Source organism: Schistocerca gregaria, chromosome 1 (genome assembly GCF_023897955.1).
Source record: "Schistocerca gregaria isolate iqSchGreg1 chromosome 1, iqSchGreg1.2, whole genome shotgun sequence".
Taxonomy (NCBI): Eukaryota; Metazoa; Arthropoda; class Insecta; order Orthoptera; family Acrididae; genus Schistocerca; species Schistocerca gregaria.
The window spans coordinates 435506661-435528825 of NC_064920.1; the positions used below are offsets into that span (position 1 = coordinate 435506661).

Here is a 22165-nt window from a genome sequence, read left to right on the forward strand (position 1 = left end):
GTCTCTGTCTGTCCGTCCGAATACCACTCGCGATTGGCATGTTTAGAATAATGTTTTTAATCATGTGCTAAAAACACTGTTTAATAGTTGTTCTAAATAAAACATGGGTTTATTGAAGTGTTTTGATCGATGTTTGAAACAAATAAAAAATTCATTTATTTTTATTTTTACCAAGTACAGGGTAAATCTCACATGAGAGGAAGGGGATCCTGCCAGGTTTCGCTAGATCTCACCAAGGGGAAAGGAAGAGATGATCCGAATTTTCAAGAAAACCCCTCACGTAATTGATGGATACACACCAAGCACAATCAATGTCGCTCAGTTGCATATTCATAGAAAAACAACTAGCAACAACATTCTAGAACGCGGTTACAAAAGACGAATGAGTCTGCTGACGTCCTTGTTACATAACAATCAGAAAAGAATCTGTTTATATATATATATATATATATATATATATATATATATATATATATATATATATATGGCGTAATGGGAAGGGAGCTTACTGCGAAGATAAGCAAGTTTGCACAACAACTTCAGTTGGCGGGAAGAAGATGCCCATTGGACCTGAATAGCAGTGCCCGGCTACAGAAGCGATAGTTACATGAATGAGATTTTCACTCTGCAGCGGAGTGTGCGCTGATATGAAACTTCCTGGCAGATTAAAACTCTGTGCCCGACCGAGACTCAGACTCGGGACCTTTGCCTTTCGCGGGCAAGTGCTCTACCAGTTGGTCGGGCACACAGTTTTAATCTGCCAGGAAGTTTCGATAGTTACATATTTAACACGAACAAGAGAATTTCACATCTAAGTTTTGGGTGCTTTTGTAACGATAATGGACGCTGAAACAGACTTAATACAGTAATTAAACGTGCTACCACCTGTGGAATGCAGTTGACGGAAGCTGTATAGTGAAGTCGAATTGCTACTTCCAAATAAGGCTATGCAAAGAAGCATCACATTTGTAGTGTCGCTCCCCCCTCCTCCCCCCAGGAGCTTCCTTTTCAGTGATCCAATCTTTCCTGTGTTGTAATTTTATTTTATTTTCTCACTTCACATTTTCTCAGACTTTTCTATATAGTTCACACATAGGACGATCGATTATGGCTTTTCACACATTATTCCCTTTATTTTTCACCAAATATTTCGGTTAACATACATTCAGTATCTACGTTTTCAGAATTCTGTGCTAAAGAATGTACGGGCATTGCGATGTAGGTCGCGCGAAATCGAATATGGCAGCCACTTCATGTGAGGGGGGTCGTCAGGTACCCGTACGGTGGTAGCCCTTTGACCACGCAGTGATCTCACTATTGATGCCCTAGCTGTCATCTTTCCGCTCAGGCTGAGATGTAGGCTCCTGTCCGTTTGGGGGCACGGGGGCTCCAGGCACTGGCCATCACGTCAGGCCTGTGCTCTGGCTGGGTGGCGTCCGTGGGGAGACAACTCGTTCGGAGCAGCGGGTAACATTGTGGAAATCTGGCGGCATGAAAAGACCTAAGCTATCATCCAGAGATCGCCAGGCCCCTGCAGTCTCTTCATACAGATCGGAATTCTTCAATGCAGATAGTTACGACCCTAGAAACTTTCACTCTTGGCCACGCCATGGGAGGGAAACAAAGCCAAGGGACTTGCAGATATTCGTCCCTTTCAGTTCCTGGTTTTTACCCGAACAGTCTTCTCTCTTCATTAGGCCAATGTTCTTTGTGGAGAGTATCGGAACGTACTTGACAAACTCTCTTCCATATTATGTAATAAGTCAAATCCTATCCATGTACGTGTTTCCATTACACCCCAAAAGAATCTAAATGTGGTACGAAGTTTAACTTTTCTCTGGGACCTAACGCTGCAGACGGGTGCAGAACATCACGAATACTTGGAGAGGCGAGGGATCCATTTTGTACGCTTCGCATGTTAAGGCCCACCAGACAACAAGGTTGACACAGGCGCATTCACACTCGCTTTTACTGGGGTTTTGTCAACAAAGGAGGTCAGATTCATGATTTATCACTCTGATATGACGACGTAATTCCCACTCCCCCCAATGTGGTGCTTCAAATGCCAACACTTCAGGCGTATGTCTTCCTGGTGTAGATATGACCCATTTTGTGGAGACAGTGGCCGGCCACTTCAGTAGAATTCCCCATGTGCTCTACCACCTATCTGTGTCAATTGTGGGAACAGCCACTCTTCCCGATCCCCAAAGTGTGCTGCCCTAATTAAAGAAAGCAAAATCCACGAACTGGAGGTCGCGTCTCATGTTTTGAAGCTCTGAAAAATAGGATTGTTTGTGCCCACTCTGTGGTGTCGACTTTTGCCGCTACTGTGGCCAGGTCGTCAGCAATACCTAGCAGATTTACTCCCTTGATGTCGACCTCTAGTGGTTTCTGTGGTTTATCTTCGACGACTAACCCGACAGAGAAGCAACATCCGCCTCTTGCACTTCTTGGGAACAGTCTCTCTGGAAATTCACATATCAGCACCTGATACCAGCCAGTGGCTGAAGGAAACGCGGACGCTGGGTCCCAAGGCTTCCCGTCCTTCTTCCTTTCATACATCCACAGCGGAAAAGTGCTCAGAAGATTCTCGACCACCCAAAGTTGCGAAAAAAAAGAGAAACCTCAGGAGAAGGCTACTCCAGTGATCCCCGAGGCACCAGATCTCCCATTCTGTCGGACACCGAACCGATGTTTGTTTTGCATTGTTCCACCCCTACCAGCGACATATAGTAATCATAGGTCGTGATTTGACTTCCTTGCTTCTTCACATCTAAGCAGAACATCCTCAACATGGTGGTCCAGTGGAGCTGCAATATATATTACGGTCATCTGCCAGGATTACAGCAGTTAATTTCCTCTTGTTCTGCGACCTCTGTTGCTCTCCAAGGAGCATGCTTGACCATTATTCAACCTTTAGAGGTTGCTGTGCCTTCTGTCAGAACATCTGGAGGGGTCATCATTGAGTGGACTCCGCTCCACACCTCATCGGAAGCAGTAGCGGTGCGAGTGCGAAAGACTTCACCATTTGTAACATTTATTTGCCTTCAAGCAAGGCACTTACTTACCTTGAGATGACCTCCTTACTTCAGCAACTCCCCCAACCCCCACCGTTTTCTGCTACTTGTGTATTTCAGTGCACACCAATTTTTATGGACGAAGTAACACTTCTTCTGGTAAAGCTCTCTGACTCACCTTATCTTTTCAGCACGTGATCTGTGTCTTCTCAATGACGGTATGCTTACCCACTTTAGTGACACTCATGGTATCTTTCCAGCTACTGACCTTACAGTGTCTGTGTACAACCTCCTAGCTTTACTGCAGTGGTCACTGCACGACGACCTTTGTAACAGCGACCACTTTGTAATGCCCCGTGACTTTCTTGTCACCACTGGACTGGCCACTTAATACATTGGGCTCCTTGAAGAGCCAACTGCCAGCTGTGTTGTTCTGTTGTCAACTTCGTTCTCTCTTGTCAGATTGCATTGACAAGGTTGTGAGAGATGTCTCCAATATGATCACCCGTGCCGCTGGATTGCTATGTCCCTTTCTGTGTGCGCACTGTGCTGTCTGCCATAGTGGAGCAATACATTGCAACAGCTATTCAAGATCGTTGAAAGGCACTGGCAGCGTTTCAACAGATATTTTTTCACAGATCCCAATCGTCACTTTTAAGTCGCTTCACGACAAGGGTTGCTATTTAATTAAATGTACTAGAAGAAATGCTGGGAGCACTATGTCTCCTTTGGGATGTATGCTTCTTCTTCCGAGATTTGCGCCAAACTTCGTAGTCTTCTGAATTACCAAAGAGCAACGACTATCCCGTGTTCCTCCTTATGTGATATGTCTACAGACACGTCAATTCGTGCCGAACACCTCGCAACCCTTACATCGGTGTCCTCTTCTTATATGACAGTTTTTCGAATGCATAAAAGACAAGCTGAAGTTAACACTGCATCTTTTACTCTCTGCCACGCCGAATTATATAATGAAACTTTCACTGAATGGGAACTACTTCAGGCTCAGATTCGATTCATAATCAGGTAACCCAACATCTAAAGTTACTCAGACTCCATCTACAGATGGTCTTCAACTGTAAATGCCTGGAGGGTGTTCTCCCTTTGTAACGTCGAGATAGTATCATCGTCCCAGTAATTCAATGTATTTTGGTGCCATCACATTTTACTTGCCCTCCATGACTGGAGCTTTCGAGGCTCAATACCTTTTTCTTCATTAGTTTTTATCCACCGGTTCTTTCGCGTAAGAGTCGCTACATCACTCACGTTACCGCAGGTCCAATAAATTCGGCGTCCCTCTGGGCTCCCTACTGAGTGGTAGTCTTTCTCAGCGCCATCAATGGGCGAGTGATCTACGTTGGACCACTGATCGTCCCAGCACTGTATGTCGACGACTTTTGCATTTGATATAGCTCCCAGTCTGTAGCATTGGCTGAACACCAGCACCAAGGCGCCATCCGAAGGGCCTCTGCTTAGAGCGTTTCCTAGGGTGTCCAGCTCTCTCTCATGAAAACATAAGACATTCGTTTCTGTCGTTGTACCACGGTTTCTGTCGTTGTACCACTGTCCGTCGTGACACAGAACTTTACTTGGGTATCCAGCGCTTGGATGTTTATACAGTCCCAATTTTATGGACTACTCTTTCATAGAAAGCTGAAGTGGCTGACGTGTATTTGTCAGCTAAAGACTAGCTGCATACCGAAGCTTAACACTCTCTGTTTCCTTCTCACACCTCTTGAAATGAGGAACGCGTTATTCTCTCTGCTCCATAATCTGGGCACTGCCTCGTCTTGATTGAACTATGATTGACAGGTTTAAGTCTCATTGGCACCTTCAGGTTTGAAACCGTTGGACCCAGTGCATCATTGTGGAGTAAGACTGGCCACTGGCGCCTTCTTGACTAGACTTGTTGACAATTTCCTTGCGGAAGCGGGTATATTCCCGTTTCACTTATGATGGTGCCAACTCTTGCTCACTCATGCAATCAACATTCAATAATTTCTTAATCATCCAACGTATCAAATTCTTTTTGTATTACAGGAGCGTCGACCCCCTGATACCCATTCTCAAGTGAGAGTACGAACTGGAATGCGCCTTGAAGCTGTCTCACGAGACCTGCACGTAACTTCATTGTAATGTACACCCCGATTTCTCTGCGCACTCCTCCTTTGTTCGTACCGCTCCCCAGACCACGAATGACGGCCGATAGCTTTTGAGGATCTTAAGTCTCACTCGCCCCTATCATGTTTCGGGGTCTGCTCCTCTCAGTTCTTCAGGAGTATCAGGGTTCTACCATCATTTACAATGACTGCTCTAAAACCATGGACTAGATGGGCTGTGTGTTTTCTCCTGCAACCGGTCAGGAGCAATATTTTTTGCCAGGAATGTGTAGCGTTTGTCCGGCAGAGCTTATAGCTACTAACAGAACCCTTAGTTTTACTGAACCTTCCTCGACCGTGTTTTAATTTGTAATGACTCAATGAGCAGTCTCCAAGCTATTGATCGATTTTTTTTTTCGCCATGCTATTCCTTACTTTCTCTCTTACCTTAGTTATGCTGCGTGTTCAGTTGCGCTCCTCTGGGTCCCATGTCATATCGTTTTCTAGGGCATTAACTGGCCGACCGTATGGCTAGAGAAGCGATTAGCTGCCTAAAATTCGCTTTGACTATACAAAGTGTGGATTTATGGATGCAAATAAGACCTTCCTCACTTGGAAATAAAACAACATCTGATCGGCTACTGGGCCCTCTAATAATCTCCGTACTGTCAACGAGACTACTAGTGCATGACACTCCTGCTCTTGTTCTTCCCAGAAGCAGTCTGTCGTCCTATGTCACCTCCTTATCGGTCATATCATATTAACTCACAGTTTTATGTAATGAGCCACCTCCAATTCGTGGTTGCGGAGCCGTACAAACAGCTGCTCACAAGCTGGTGGGATGCCCCCTTCTCCCGGCTCTCCATGTGAGCATGATCATCGGATTCTTTGCTTCTCACGTCACGGACAGCTGAACGGGTTCTTTGCCTCTGAGAAACTGGTTTTTATTTTCAGGTATACAATTTAAAGTATTTTTCGGGATGCGGACAGGGTGGTTAGTTTGGGGCTTCTCCCGTCTTATGCTGGGGTGATGAGGGGGAATCCTCGACACTTCCTCCTTTGCCAGTTACATTGGTCATCCCTCTTTTATTCTGTTTTAATTGCGTAACAATTTGACTGTAACTGATTCGGGGTGGGACGGCTATCTGAGGGACGATCCCCGACGCAAGGCGAGCTGCTGGGACGGGGACAACACTTGCTACTGACGTGATTATTTCTCCCCTCCTGTCTTATTCTTGGCTGTCCAACTGATATCCATTACGTCTTGTAGGCTTCTTACTTTTGTTATTTTCGGCTAGAAGGCATTCTTTATTCTGTAATTGTCTTCGCTCTTAACTGGGTTGACAGGAGTGAGTGTAGGTGGGGTTCCTCTCGTCGCAGGTGTGCCCTGGGAGATGCCTCGTTTCCTCTGACTTACGTACCTGCTCGACCCATACAATTTTACTTACTTTTGGGTTATTTCTCAACCCTAGCATCAATATTGTTTTTAAGACCTTTATTTTAGCAATTCTACATTCTTTCATAATTCGATCAAACTTCTGGCTGACATTACGAACTCCAGGTGAGCTATTTATTAGCCAAATGAATGAAGACGTCTCTGTTTAGTCCCTTAACTCTAACCGACCATGCTTTAACGATGCTTCGTATGTAATAAGGTTCATTTATATGCAGAAACTATTGAAACAGAAGTAAGGGGGAGAAGGATTAATTTGTGAAGGGTTATGCCTTCAGCGTATCAACGCAATTTTCATGAAACAAAACTCAAAATACTTCATTTTAGAATGCGCCTCTTTTTCATTATCACTAACTTTTACCATAGATTAAATGCAGGTAGATGCCCATTACGGCATTTGATGGCTAAGTAGAGACAGGTAACAGCTGAACTGCAGGAATGTTGCTTGGCTTATTCGTTGTAACTTGCGTGTACGTTTTCTTTGGACGGAGGTTTCGATTTAAGCGACTTCTGAGATGGTTCCTTATTCAGAAAACAAATATTCCATGGCCTTCGTATGCCACTCACAATTAGGTGAAATGAATTTGAACCCCTTCCCACCATTTTTGCGCAACTGATTTGTATTGAAACTTCTTATTACGCTTTTATGAAATGTTACTACCAGCCAATGGATGACCTTTTGTACGTTATGGACGCAGTTCATAGTCTTTCACATGACGGACGTAATTGCCACAAACCAAACGGAAAAGGTATGAGACTAAAATTTAACGGTATGTCGACACTTAGTGCATTAAAGAGGTGGAGCATTATGTTTAGCTGATCAGCAACAAGGAAAGAGATGATCCGTGGCCTTCTGTAGGGAAATGAAAATTTGCGTATAGCATTTGTGGAGTTCGGTCGCCTGGTGCAAGTCTTTGTGTTTGGCGCCACTGCGGCGACATGCTGTCAATGATGATGGAATGACGATTATGTCAACACACGTACGGCCCGGCTAGGAATCGAATCCGGTGCCCCGTGATCGAGAGTCAGCAACGCTAACCACCAGTCCACGAATTACTTACTTTTTTTAAGGAAATGTCCGCCATTCGCATGAAGTGATTTTGGAAAACCACACAGTACGTAAATTAGAGTGCCTGTACTGAGATCATCTCAATGCAACTACGATTCCTTCTTTTTGCTATACTTTCAGCTACAGTTTCCAGCAGCGATATGGATTGCACTAAGTGTCTAACCATTGTCTCTCTTCAGTTCACCATGTTCTGTAATAGACATTTTTTTCTCGTTGACACATTCATTCGTTAGCCGATCTGGTATTCAGCAGCCACCTGTAACATTACTTTCCAGAGTTTCCAATCGTTTGAGTTCTCTTTTTCCTCATTTTTACGTTTCGCAGCCATACAGAACCGTGCTCCAAATATATCTTTCCATAATACTCTGCCGGCCGCTGTGAGCGAGCTGTTCTAGGCGCTTCAGTCTGGAACCGCGCGACCGCTACGTCGCAGATTCGAATTCTGCTTCGGGCATGGATGTGTGTGATGTCCTTACGTTAGTTAAGTTTAAGTAGTTCTGATGATCTCAGATGTTAATGCCCATATTGCTCTGAGCCATTTGAACCGCAGTGGTTAGCACACTGGACTCGCATTCGGGAGGACGACGGTTCAATCCCGTCTCCAGCCATCCTAATTTAGGTTTTCCGTGATTTCCCTAAATCGTTTCAGGCAAATGCCGGGATGGTTCCTTTGAAAGGGCACGGCCGATTTCCTTTCCCATCCTTCCCTAACCCGAGCTTGCGCTCCGTCTCTAATGACCTCGCTGCCGACGGGACGTTAAACAGTAACCACCACCATTTGAACCATAATACTCTTTACAGTCAAGATTTATGCTTTTGGATGATAGCAACTGTTTCATTTTACAGAAATCAGTTCTTCCTCGTACAAACCTCCCTAAAATGTTTCTCTCGCAACTTCCTTCTTTATGCATTCAGCTTCGAGGTAACAAAGTTCATTCTCTTCTTCAAGCGTCTCCTTTCCAAGTTTAAAACTTAGCCATCCAGTATGTTCCCCGAGTTCAGTTTTAGTTCTGTTTGTGTGCGTGTTACAACCGTCAGACACCACACTCTCCATATCTCTAAGCCCCCAACTCAATTACAGGAGTGATATCCGTAAATTGCTCCAGGCAAATGCTGGGATGATTCCTTTGAAAGGGCACTACCGATTTCCTTCACATCCTTGACACAATCCGAGCTTGTGCTCCATCTCTAATGACCTCAGCATCGACGGGACGTTAAATCCAATCCTTCTTCCTTCTTCCTTCTTCAATTACTGTATGCTTTCGGCAGTCACTGATATATTATCCGCGAACATCATGCTGCTTTTTCTCCCCATGACAAACAACTCATGCACCGAGATACTCCTTTACGTCCCTGGTTCATTTTTCAATATTAAAATTAAATATCACAAGCGATAGTGAGCAATACCTCACATCTTTCATGATTGTCGTCTCTTGTTCCACTGTGTCACCGTGTATGTGCCCGTGAGCCACATATTGTAGAGTTTCCTCCTATGAGTAGACTAATTGTAATTTATCAGAAAAAAATCAATTATACATTTAAGAGCACCAGAGCATGAGTGAAGTTTGTATATTTATTGTAATTTTTAGGGATATGATTTCTGTATAGAGACTGTGGCGCAAGCAGTGCAGTCTGGTGGCGACCCTACATGTACTGTTCTTGGTATTTTCGTTAGAAGCAGTCCTGGAGTCGACTCATGATAGCTAGGAAATGTGTTTGCTTTAACAGCGGCTTTCTTGTCTAAAAAGTACCTAGTAACGCAACAACTGACATCGAACATTGGATCGTGTCTTATATAACATCAACTTGAGGCAGTGAAACGTGATTTGTTTTTTACAACAGCGTTTCAAAGACAGCAAGGCCATGTGTGTTATAGTGCTGAAACGGCTCAATCCTAAAAACAAACTGGTCCTCTGCCAATCAACTTTGTTTCCCCCGTTTTGACGCATGTGGTATTAGACTGCTTGTGCAGTATTTTTCACACGTATACGCTCTTGAATTGTTCGGAAGCGTAATAATTACATTCTTTTCAAAATGTGACGGAACTGTTCTCATAAATTTCATCCAAGAGTTTACATTGGTTTTTGCCCCACACTTCGGTTTACTGTCCAGAGATCTGCTGGTTCATCAATATCTGGATATTTACTCCTTTAGTGTTTCGCGCTAAGTTTTATCCGCTTGCCACCGCCTAGTCCTACGTATGGTTCATGCTTCCTCACGTTTAAAATGTAGCCCTCCAGTTGTTAGTGTCGGTTGTGCGGTACGGTCGCGACATTCTTGGTGAGCATCGGAGAGAGGAGAGCAGACGCAGGTGTGCGTGCCGGGAGATGGTAATCCCCCAGGGCTGACCCGCTCCTTGGAAGAGCGCATGCCCATTAGGGGCTGCCCATTATTTGGACCCCTCGGCGTTTATGATGGCGCGTGCGTGCGGTTGGGCCGCTCGCCTTTTGTTTGGCGCGGCCAGTTTCTCTCCCCGGGTTCCAATCACCTTGTCGTGCTGGTGTTCCCATCGAGTATCTCTCTGTGCGTAGGCGCCAGATATTGGCCACAGTGTCGCGTGAAACCACGACTAAAACCGGTCGTTTCCTGAGCGCTAGAAGGCCAGAGAGAAGAGATTTTAGGTCCACCTGTTATGCAAACATGTATTCTTTTTGTAAGGGGCTGTCTTATGAAAAGGAGGCAGGCTACTCACTGAGGTGAAAAAGTCAAGGGGTACCTCCTAATATTGTGTCGGACCTCCTTTTGTCGGACTTAGTGAGCAACTCCACATGGGATGGACTCAACAAATCGTTGGAAGTCCCCTGCAAAAATATTGAGGTATACTGCCTCTATAGCCGTCCATAATTGCAAAAGTGTTGCCAGTGTAGGATTTTGTGTACTAATTGAATCTCGATTACGTCCCATAGATGTTTGATGAGGAATCTGGGAGGCCAGATCATTCGCTCGAATTGTCCAGAATCGTCTTCAAAAATGGTTCAAATGGCTCTGAGCACTAAGGGACTTAACAACTGAGGTCATCAGCCCCCAAGAACTTAGAACTAATTAAACCTAACTAACCTAAGGACATCACAAACATCCATGCCCAAGGCAGGATTCGAACCTGCGATCGTAGCGGTCGCGCGATTCCAGACTGAAGCGCCTAGAACCGCTCGGCCACAGCGGCCGGCCGGTATGGTCTTCAACTCAATCGTGAACAATTGCTGGCCAGTGATATGGCACCCTGTCATCCATAAAAATTCCATTCTCAAATTCTGTGGCACTGATACAGCAGCTATGGTAATGTTACGGAGAGAATTCAATTGTGGTTTCAAAAAAGAAGATGGCTTTATTAGTTCATTTGCGACGCGTCTCGCCTGTATTTAAAAGCGTCTTCAGACAACTGAACTACAGGTAAATAATCATGTCATGAAACGAGAAGTCAACGTGTAAAATTACACCCTAACAAAAATTGGTAAGCGCAAGCAAAACGCCGGAATACGGAACAATGCCGATAGTCGCAATTCGTGAAGGTTTACAGTAGTGTCGTGACATTTCACCAGCAAGTAATGGTAATGAAGGGAAATTCTCATTTCATGTGTGTACAACCTTACGTGTTACTACTGGTATGACTAGACATAAAGTAAGGGCTACAGTGTCGTAGTACCGATACTACGACACCTTAGGACTTAGTTTATATCTAGTCAGACCAAGGGGATAGCACGTAAATTGTGCATACATGACGAATGTAAACAGGTCCTATTTTGTGTTTAAGGAGTGTCGTCTCCATATGATGATTGTTTATGCTTTTGACAGAACATGTATTTTTAAAAAGTGATTTTTCATCTTACCATATGAGAGTTCCCCATTATTACTATTACTGGCTGGTGGTGTGTCACCACACTACTGTAAACCTTCACAAGGTACAAACTGGGATTACCGGCATTGTTCTGTAGTTTAGTGTTATACGTGCACTTTCCCCATTTTTCCCAGGATGTAATTTTGTATGTTTTGTTCGTCATTTTATGAGATGATTATTTACCCATAGCTCGATTGTCTGAAGATGCCTTTAAATACAGACGAAACGTGTCGCAAATCAAGAGTTAATAAAACAATCTTCTATTTTTTTTTAAAATCACGACTGAGTTCTTTCTGCAAAAATTCCGTCTTTGTTTGGGCACATGAAGTCTATGAATGACTGCAGATGGTCTTCAAGTAACCGAAATAACCATTTCCAGCCAATGATGGTTTCAGTTGGACCAGAGCACCCAGGTCATTCCATGTAAACACAACCCACATTATTACGCAGCCACCACTAGCTTGCAGAGAGACTTGTTGACGACTTGGGTCCACGGCTTCGCGCGGTCTGCGCCACACTCGAAGTCTGCCAATCAGCTCCTATCGATTAAAACTGGGATTCATACGATCAGCCCACCGTTTTCCAGTCGTCCAGGGTTAGCCGATAAGGTCACGAGCCCAGGAGGAGCCCTGCAGGCGATGTCGTGCCGCTAGCGAAGGTACTCCCATCGGTCGTCTGCCGCCATAGCCCGTTAACGCAAAATTTCACCGCAATGTCCTAACGGTTTCGTTTGTCGTATGTCCCACATTGACTTCTGCGGTTATTTCACGCAGTGTTGCTTGTCTGTCAGCACTGACAATTCTGTGCAAAAGCCGCTGCTCCCGCCCGTTAACTAAAGGCTGTCGGCCACTGCGTTGTCCATGGTAAGAAGTAAAGCCTGAAATTTGGTATTCTCGGGACACTCATGACACTGTGAATCTCGGAATACTGAATTCCCTAACGATTTTAGACATGAAATGTCGCGTGCCTCTAGCTCCAAACCATTCGACATTCAGAGTCTGTTAATTCCTGTCGTGCGGCCGTAATCAGGTCGGAAATCGTTTCACATGAATCACCTGAGTACAAATAATAGCTATCTTATACCTTGCGTACGCGATACTACTGCAATCTGTTTACGTGGATATCGCTATCCCATGACTTTTGCCTCTTGGGAGGCTGGCGCGCTCTCGCTTCCCGCGACCGGGTTCCCGGGATTTTCTCTGCCTCGTGATGACCGTGTGTTGTGTGCTGTCCTTAGGTTAGTTAGGTTTAAGTAGTTCTAAGTTCTAGGGGACTGGTTTAAGTTGTTCTAAGTTCTAGGGGACTGATGACCATAGATGTTAAGTCCCATAGTACTCAGAGGAATCAGGAAGGAACAGCGCGAATGTTCACCGTTGTGTCATTTGCGTGTTAGACTTGCTCGATATCGCGTCAGCGTGTCGTGTGTGTTTCGGCTTCAAATGGCTCTGAGCCCTATGGGACTTAACATCTATGCCCCCCTAGAACTTAGAACTACTTAAACCTAACTAACCTAAGGACATCACACAACACCCAGTCATCACGAGGCAGAGAAAATCCCAGACCCCGCTGGGGATCGAACCCGGGCGCGGGAAGCGAGAACGCTACCGCACGACCACGAGCTACGAATGCTTCGGCTTCACTATGGAGTCCGGGAAAGAGTACTAAGAGGTGGTAGCGCGGTTTTTGTTTCCGGAAGGAGTGTCAGGAAGTGAAATTCTCGCCTCAATGTCTGCTGTGTATGACGAACATAGTGCCCTGGAACTTAGAACTATTTAAACATAACTAACCTAAGGACAGCACACACATCCATGCACGAAGCAGGATTCGAACCTGCGATCGTAGCGGTCGCGCGGTTCCAGACAAGCGCCTAGAACCGCTCGGCCACAACGACCGGCTAGCGTCTTTCAGCGGTATACATGCGTACCCTGTTAGAGTTTCTGGGCTGAGCAATATGTTACAGACGTGAATAAAAAAGAAACTAATCGTGGATGTGATATAGTCAGTATCCAGTGATACGACAGTAACGCAACAATTAAATAACATCGAAAGTTGCAAATCTCACTCTTTTTGTTTATTCGATCGGGCAAATACAAAAACTGAAATTTGAGACTTTGGCTGGTTTTTCATTCTGCTAATTTAATTTGTTTTTGAGCTAGTGGCACGTACGTATGTCTCTTATCCTCGACCTATTTCACGTTTTATTCCAGCCCGACCTATCTCGTTGCTTTCAACATCTACGTACGGCATGTCTTACTGCCATTAAACCAGCCTGTTGTTGAGCGCACCGTTGTACATTGTGTACATCGAATTCCTGATCGTAGAGCAGCACACTGCGTGAAATATGTATTTTTCGAAATTCCCACCTTTCTTCTGAACGCGTAATCCAACAACATGTGTAGGAACAGTAACACATGTCGAAATGGTGGAGCATAATCCTACTATCATCACACGTGTCAGTATTCAACGAACGTGTGTGTGACAAACATTACACGCTGAAAACTTGTACTTATTTCACATACAGAATGTGCACAATCTTTACGTTGGCCACAGTGCCACACGATTTGAATTTTGTTTCTGGTTAACTGACAGTCTTCATTTTTTTCACTAATACTATTCACCAATGGAACCATGTTCACATGGAAATGAGTCAACAACACACGTAATAATCATCGATGGTCGCAGGATATTCACTCGCTCCAGTGGAACCCAATTTCCAAGTTCGTTTTTTGGTCAATGTTTGGTGCGGTATGATTGGTAACATGTTGATGGGCACAGTCATTTTGGAAGCTATAATGACGGGACAGAATTATTTGTATGTTATTATTATTATTATTATTATTATTATTATTATTATTATTATTATTATTATTATTTGAAAATTTGTTTACTGAACACCTTGAGGTTGTCCATTTGGCCACGCGGACTGCAGTGTACTTCCAGCATGACTGAGCCCCTCCACATTTTACGAGACACGTGAGGAAACATCTCCGCCGGCCGCTGTGGCCGAGCGGTTCTAGGTGCTTCCGTCTGGAACCGCGCGACCGCTGCGGTCGCAGGTTCGAATCCTGCCTCGGGCATGGATGTGTGTGATGTCCTTAGGTTAGTTGGGTTTAAGTAGTTCTAAGTTCTAGGGGACTGATGATGTTGAGTTCCATAGTGCTCAGAGCCATTTGAACCATTTGAAACATGTCCGTCGCAATTTACCCCAGCCGCTGCATTGGTCGTGGTAGTACAACTAACGGGCCGCCAACAGTGCCAAACTTTACGCCTTTAGATTTTTGTTCATGGTGTTTGACGAAGTCTGGGGTGTACAAACGATATGTGAATACGCGAGTTGAACTGGTTAGTAGCATCATGGACGCTACTGCCCTCGTTAGGGAACATGCAAAGACACTCGGACAAACAACACATGTTCTCCGAAGAGTGCACGAATGGATGGTGGGTTATTCGAAGGTTTATTGTCAACTATACAACAGTTGAGCTGTGACATGTACGATAATCCTTGGAGGTGAATGTGCAAAAAAAAAAAAGTTTTTATTCGATCGATACTTTGCAAAACACCTGCGTACATGTATAAATCTGTATTGAATAATACAGAAAATCAATAACAGTGTGCATTAAATGTATTCTATCTTGAAAACTATTCGTAATAGGGTATATTTCCGTATAAAGTTTGTTTCTTCAAATGATCGTTCCAGTCACATCCATGAATATTGGTCATTCTTCCTGGGACACCCTCTAGTTATAGCTTGTTGACGTGTGCGATTCGGACGTAATGTCAGAGCAAATATTTCATCCTTGGTGTCAGCACTTTCATAAGAGCAAACTGAACGCCGGGGAACACAGATGAATGTCCAGTGTATGAATAGGACATTCATGGCCAACTAGCGAGGCACCATGAGTAAATTGATTCAAAATTCAATATCGGAAATTGCCAACCGCTCTACATCGTCAGAGATTTGTACAACACATGCAAAATGGTAGCATGGTGAGCATTTCGACAATTCACGCTCTTGTAACTTGTTCCAAAAAATGAACATCTGTATGTTACATTTGATCAATGAGAAATGATTTTATTCTGTATTGTGACGGAAGACGAGAGTTTTGTCTATCACGGAGATAATCGCCCATTCAGGAAACGGGAACATTCTAAATCCCCTGGTCGAATAGTAGTGGCGAGGTTATGGTGACAGTGTTTGAGGCCACAAAAGGTGTCGTATTGGTCGAAATCCTCCTAGAATAGGCCGTGAATACCGAGCGATACTGCAGTATACTGAGAAAGATGAAAGTAGATGTTCGATGTAAGGGACCAGAACTGCTGTCGTCAAATGTTATGATTCTGCATGACAGTCTGAGGTCTCAAATTACGTTTGCAGCAGCATTCCATGTGGAGAGGTTCGGTTGAGTAAGCATGGATATCTCCGTCCGTCCCCCTCTCACCCCTGCCCCACAATCTGTGTATATTTGCCATCTCATTACCACTGACGTTCCACTTATTCCTGCTATTGAAGAAGGAGCTATTTATAATGTAGAAGTAACATAACAAGGAAACCTATTGTTTCTGCTTTTGTAAGAGCGCAAGGCATTCTATGAATTTATTTTCATTTTTGAAGATCAATTGAAAAAAATATAAATTGCTGTAACCAGTCAGAGGATTATACCTCGAAAATAAAGTGGATGTATTCAATTTATAGGGCATGCATGTATTGTATGTTCGACTTTTGGATAACCAGTGACACTGTTTTTCAGTGGTCACTTGTTCCTTTTCAAGTCTTTATTAAGTATACGTGATGTAAATCGACTGGAAAAGGAGCTTTTTACCACTGAAAGACAGTGTCACCGGTTACCCAAAAGTCGAACATACAATGCATACATCCTTATTAAATGACATAAATGAAGAAAGAAAAAGAAGTCGTAAACACAGTAAAATGCAGAAAACTATGTCTCGGTCAGGTAATGAGGAATGGAAACAGGTATAAACTGTTGTCACATTCCTCAATGAAAGGTACCTATGAAAGAGGACAAGGAAGAAGAACGTCTTGGCTCGGAAGCTGTAGGAAAGTGACTTCGCACACGAGCGAGAAAGAAGAAGAAGAAAAACAACAACATTCTGAAACGCGTCGTGGGAAGTACAGTTTAATAAATATGACCCGTTACAGCAATTTGTATTTTCAATTGATGTTCATAACGATCACAATCGAGCTTAACGTAGTGTCTTGTAATTGAAATAAATGTTAGCTTCGTCATAAGTTATATTTAGATGTGTCTATTTTTTATTTCTTGATGGTGACTAGTTTCGGACACCTGTGTCCATTTTCAAATCATCCGTGCTATAAGTGTGACAAATGCAGACAATAGCCCGTGTACAGACACTGCCTCTGTAGTAATCGAAGCGATGTATGGCCAACTTAACAACAGAAAATTCGATTGCTGTTGTTATGAAAAGAAAGATACTTCTCAGTGAAAGTTAGGACGAAGCTACAACCATTTTTTTTTCAATTAATGTAATATGTTCACTTTTAAAAGAGTTACAAAAAATGTCCCAATGTTGCTAGAAACTATGTGGTATATTAAAAGTGAGATAGGGGATTTTTTTATTCGCGGTAAACTTACCACACAGAAGAGATTTGCGCACTTTTCTGTCAGAAATAGGCTCGTTTGTGGCGGGTAGAGGTCAGGTGTCTTTAGTTTCGTAGTGGCCCTTACAAATATACGTATTAACTGTTGTTGTGACGTGTGAGAAAGGAGACTGTTCGCTTTTCGCGCTCTCTTCTACAACGAGCGCGGCGCAGAGCGCAGAACCGGGCAGATGGAGACGGGATGCACTGGCGAGTGCCTTCCCAGGTAGGCGGTTGTTGAACCCAGGTTCATGAACTGCGGCGCCGTTTTCCAGCGTCGCAGCGGCTGAAGCGAGTCGTGACGCGGCGGGGTGGGCATTCACCCATTGGCGACCGCCGGCTCGACGTCACCGCGCGGCGGCGCGCCCGCAGCCAATGCCAGAACCCGCACCCGCGGAACTCGCTACAAATTGCTCTCTGGAACCCGTTCCTAGATTTTTAGCAACTGCTCTAGGTGCTCACCCCCGATGTCGTCGGCAGCAGCTGCAGTGTGTGTGCTTCCCCCTCGCGGAGCTACCGCTACGTGCCGTCTCTGTGCGCTCGCCAGTGTGAGTCGGTTCCCGACTGCGTGTTTGTGTACGTACGGGCCACTTACTTCGAGCCGTGGCCTAATTTGAGGCTCGTTGCAGTGATCAGCAGGTGACTGGCGCCGTCTTTGCTGCCTCCACGGTGAGTGAGATGCGGTCGGCGAGCTGTGTGCACCTGCTGCGGCGGCCGCAAGAAGCCGGAACAGGCCTGTGGGGCCCGCGCGCCGGGGTCAATAGACTCTGCGACAAGCGCACTCGCACATCCGCTGCTCAGCCCCGCGCGGCACTAACCGAGGCGTCTTCCCAGACTAGCGGGAGAATATGCATTAATACCAGACTCTGGCCGAAGACTAGGCTGTCTGTGATCGCTGTATTTACCTTTGCGATTAAGGATAACTACTGTAGGTTGTCGTAGGTCGACGTTTCTTGGGACATCGCGTGGCCATTTGACGCGTTCAGCATGGATATATTCACCTGTGAGTAGAATAGTTGAATATTTTCGCAGTTACAAATACGCTGTCAGAAATTTTGAAGGTCACGGGGATAAAATGCAGGGACGTAAGGTTATATACAATTTGTATACAAACCAGACTGCAGCTGTAAGAATCGAAGTACATGAAGGAGGAACATTAGTTGAGACGGAGGTGACACGAGGTTATATCCCGTCCCCCAGGTTATTCAATGTGTACATCGTTGCATCGAGCAAGCACTAAAGGAAACTAAAGAGAACTTTGGATAGGGTATTAAAGTTGAGGGAGCAGGGAGAATAAACTAAAACTTTGAGGGTTGCCCTTGACATCGTAATCGTGTCAAAGACGGCAAAGGGTTTGGAAGATCAGTATAACGAAATGGGTAGTGTGTTGGAAAAGGTTATAAGATTAACACCAAGAAAAATTAAACAAATGTAATGCAAATCAGGCGATTCTGAGGAAATTGGATTAGGAAATGAAGTACTGCAAGTATTCCATACGTTTTGTTATTTGGTTAGGAAAATAACTGACAGTTGCTTAAGTAGAAAGATATAAAATGTAGTCTGGCAGTAGCAAAAGGACTACATCCTAATCAGTTTTCAGACTAAAGAATACAACACAAAAGACGGCTGATACAGCGCCTTACTTCTGAGTAAGCCACAGTAGAGATCTAATATCTTTCCTGACCCATACTGTGAATTTTATAGTGTGAGCGCTATATAACTTAGCCTTATAATTAAAGCTTATAAGTAGAATATATATATTTTTTTACTGTCCGTCTTAGTGTATGGTAAGAAAGCACTAGTGTAACGATTTTTCAATTGTAAGTAAAGAGCCTCTGACTGCAAGCCGGCCGCGGTGGTCTAGCGGTTCTAGGCTCTCAGTCCGGAACCGCGCGACTGCTACGGTCGCAGGTTCCCGGGCGTGGGAAGCGAGAACGCTACCGCACGATCACGAGATGCGGGCTTACTTTCTTCAGTGCACGATAGATTTCGGGACTGCCTGTCCCATATTCAGAGGCGCCTATTCACATAACAGTATTCTGCAAAAATTATGTTACATACGTACGTAACAGCATAAGAGCATTAATTGTTTACTCTACGTTACAGATTGTCATACATATCTGTTATAAGACCAGAAATAAAGTTTTTGTGCGTTATGTCTGATTCTACGTGGAATTGCGGTTATTCATAGGTATTTTTTAAACCAAGTATTTAACGAATAGTATTTTCTTATTTGCGTATGTTAGTGCAGTTGTATATTGTTGGCAAAAACTTTACATTTAAATTAACCTCTTTTCAGTGGGAGTGTCTATATCACTATCTACAAGAATCAGCCATTTATCGTGTTAAAAACAAACCTCTTTGAACAAACGAATGACTATTGTTTTGAAAGGACATGACATATAACAAAACACTATTTTATGGCCCTTGGGCTACATAGTCACAGGTTAAAATTAGGTAAACTATTCACCTGCGAGTCGGTCGTACGCTAATAGTTCCTAAAATCAGTAAAAATCATCATGTTTGATGTATGGCTTGGTAACTCAAAAATCGTAGACAAAATATTAACACAATGATATTTTTACCTTACCTGTATTAAATGTTGTCATGTTATGTTTTCAACCAATTACCAGCAAATTTAGGGGCCATTTTCTGTAGGAGTCTGTTTAATGCTCCTTTATTAAGATAAACCACTTCTGTAGTTAAAACCTCAACGATAAAACCTAGTCAGTACCATTCTGGAAGGATACCAGGATGTAGAAAGGTACCCTGCAGGCTGCATAATTATGTATTAAAGATTACCACTTACGATAGCCTAGATTGTATGCATTACAAAAGAATATACGTCAGCGTGTATCCTATTGAATCTAGTAATTATTGTTCTGTCCTATTATAATTTTACATTTACCTAACTTTGAACATATGATTATGCAATCCATAGGGCTCACAATAGTATCTTTCTGTGTTCTAGTACCCTTCCAGAATAGTGTTAACTCGGTTTCATCGTAAAGGTTTTTACTGCAGAAATGAAGTCTTATGCGCACTTCTGTTGTAAATGGTCCCTAATTGTACTGATACCTGGATACAAACATTACATGACGGTAATTTAATATACACAGATTTTATTGTGCAGCATTAATATCTTGTCTTTTTTTAGTAATCCCACATGATGATTTCTATTGATCTTAGCAACTATTTGGGAACACTGGCGTCATCGAGATCTAGTCCTCCATCTTACCACGCAAACTTCCCGGGGACCCTTCAAAAAGCAGCGTAGACATAGTTAACAGCAAAGCTGTTATCGACGCCAGATGTTCCTCTCAACGCCGTAAGGCTTCAGTAGCCCTTGTGTTCTTGGTGTCTTACGCTGTTGCCTTCTTTTCTGTTGGAAGCAGCCACGTGGAGCTTACACTGAAGTGACAAGGGTCATGGGAGACCTCCTAACATCGTGTCAAACCTCCTTTTGCCAGGCCTAGTGCAGCACGTCGTTCGAAGCCGCTGCAGAAATATTTAGCCATGCTGCCTCTATAGCCGTCCATAATTGCGGAAGTGTTTCCGGTGCAGGATTTTGTACACAAACTAACCTCTCGATTATGTTCCATAAATGTTCAGTGGGTGGCCACATCATTCACTCGAACTGTTCCCAATATTGTTCGAACCAATCGCAAACAGTTGTGGCCCAGTGACATGGCGCATTGCAATTCATAAAAATTCCATCGTTGTTTGTGAACTTGAAGTCCACGAATGGCTACAAATGGTTCAGTCAGTGATCGGCTCAGTTGGACCAGAGGACCCAAACCATTCCATGTAAACACAGTCCACACCACTTTCAGCTTGCACTGGGGCTTGTCGACAACTTGGGTGCATGGCTTCGTGGGGTCTGCGCCACACTCGAACACCACCATCATCTTTTATCAACTGCAGTTGGGACTCATCTGACGAGGCCACGGTTTTCCAGTTGTCTAGGGTCCAACCGATACCGTCACGAGCCCAGGAGAGGCGCTGCAGGCGACGTCGTGCTGTTAGCAATGGCACTCGCGTCGGTCGTCTGCTGCCATTGCCCTTTAACGCCAGATTTCGCCACATAATCCTAATCGGATACGCTCGTCGTACGTCCCATAATGATTTCTGTGGTTATTTCACACTGTACTGCTTGTCTCTTAGCACTAACAATTCTACGCAAACGTAGCTCCTGTTGGCCGTTATGTGGGTGCCATCGGCCACTGCGTTGTCCGTGGTGAGAGCTAATTCCTAAAATTTGGTACTCTCGGCACACTCCTGACATTGTGGATATTGGAATACTGAATTCCTCAACATTTTGCTGAAAAAAGGCCCCATGCGTCTTGCTCTAACTACCATTCAAAGTCTGTTAATTCCCGTCGTGCGGCCATAATCAGGTTGGAGACCTTTTCACACGAATCTTCTAAGTACAAATGACAGGCCTGCCAATGCACTGCCCTTTCATACCTTGAGTGCGCGATACTAGCCCCATCTGTATATCTGCATATCGCTGTCCCATGACTTTTGTGTCTCCTCAAGCTATAAGACAGCAAACAATGAAAAGTTGAAGAACTACGTCAAGAAATGTTAAGAAACTTGAAAACGTAATACTAGAGGTATATTATCGATATGTAGTGTTTCGCGAGTACTGTTAGCAGTATTGATCTGGGTATGCATTATAAGTGTGATAGTAACAGAGCTATCACAGTTACTCTCAAAATATCCCCCAAATTTTTGTGTGGGTTGACATTTTAACACACAACAATTAAATTTATTGCGAGCTCAGTTTCTCATTATTGCAGCAGTGTAATTTGTACCGAGGAGTTTCCGACTGTCGACAAGGAGTGGTTAAAGGGCGAAGCAGACTGTTAACAGTCCTCGGTTACGCATGAAATGTTTGTAAACAGACCGTACTTGCCTAGCGACAGCCTGATAAGGCCTAACCGCGTCCCCACCACCCAGGCATGGCAAGTGTCTGCCCGGTCGTAACTGTACATGCAGCGAGCGCAGTACGCACGCCCGCCGTGACGTCACGGCGCTCTTTGCGCGCCCCTCCCCATCCCCCCCCCCCCCT

The 22165-nt window shown here is 44.2% G+C and overlaps 1 protein-coding gene across 4 annotated transcripts in view; it reads left to right on the plus strand.

Annotated features, from left to right (window-relative positions):
* The window catches only part of LOC126351268 (histone demethylase UTY), a 310863-nt gene that overhangs the window by 74125 nt on the left and 214573 nt on the right, over positions 1-22165 (plus strand). The window contains exon 1 of one of the 4 annotated variants that reach the window (XM_050002594.1): positions 17742-17760. The exons of the other annotated variants lie outside the window; for them this stretch is intronic. The gene's annotated coding sequence lies outside the window, so the exon portion shown is untranslated. Of the gene's footprint in view, positions 1-17741; positions 17761-22165 lie in introns of those variants that run through there. 4 annotated transcript variants of the gene reach the window in all.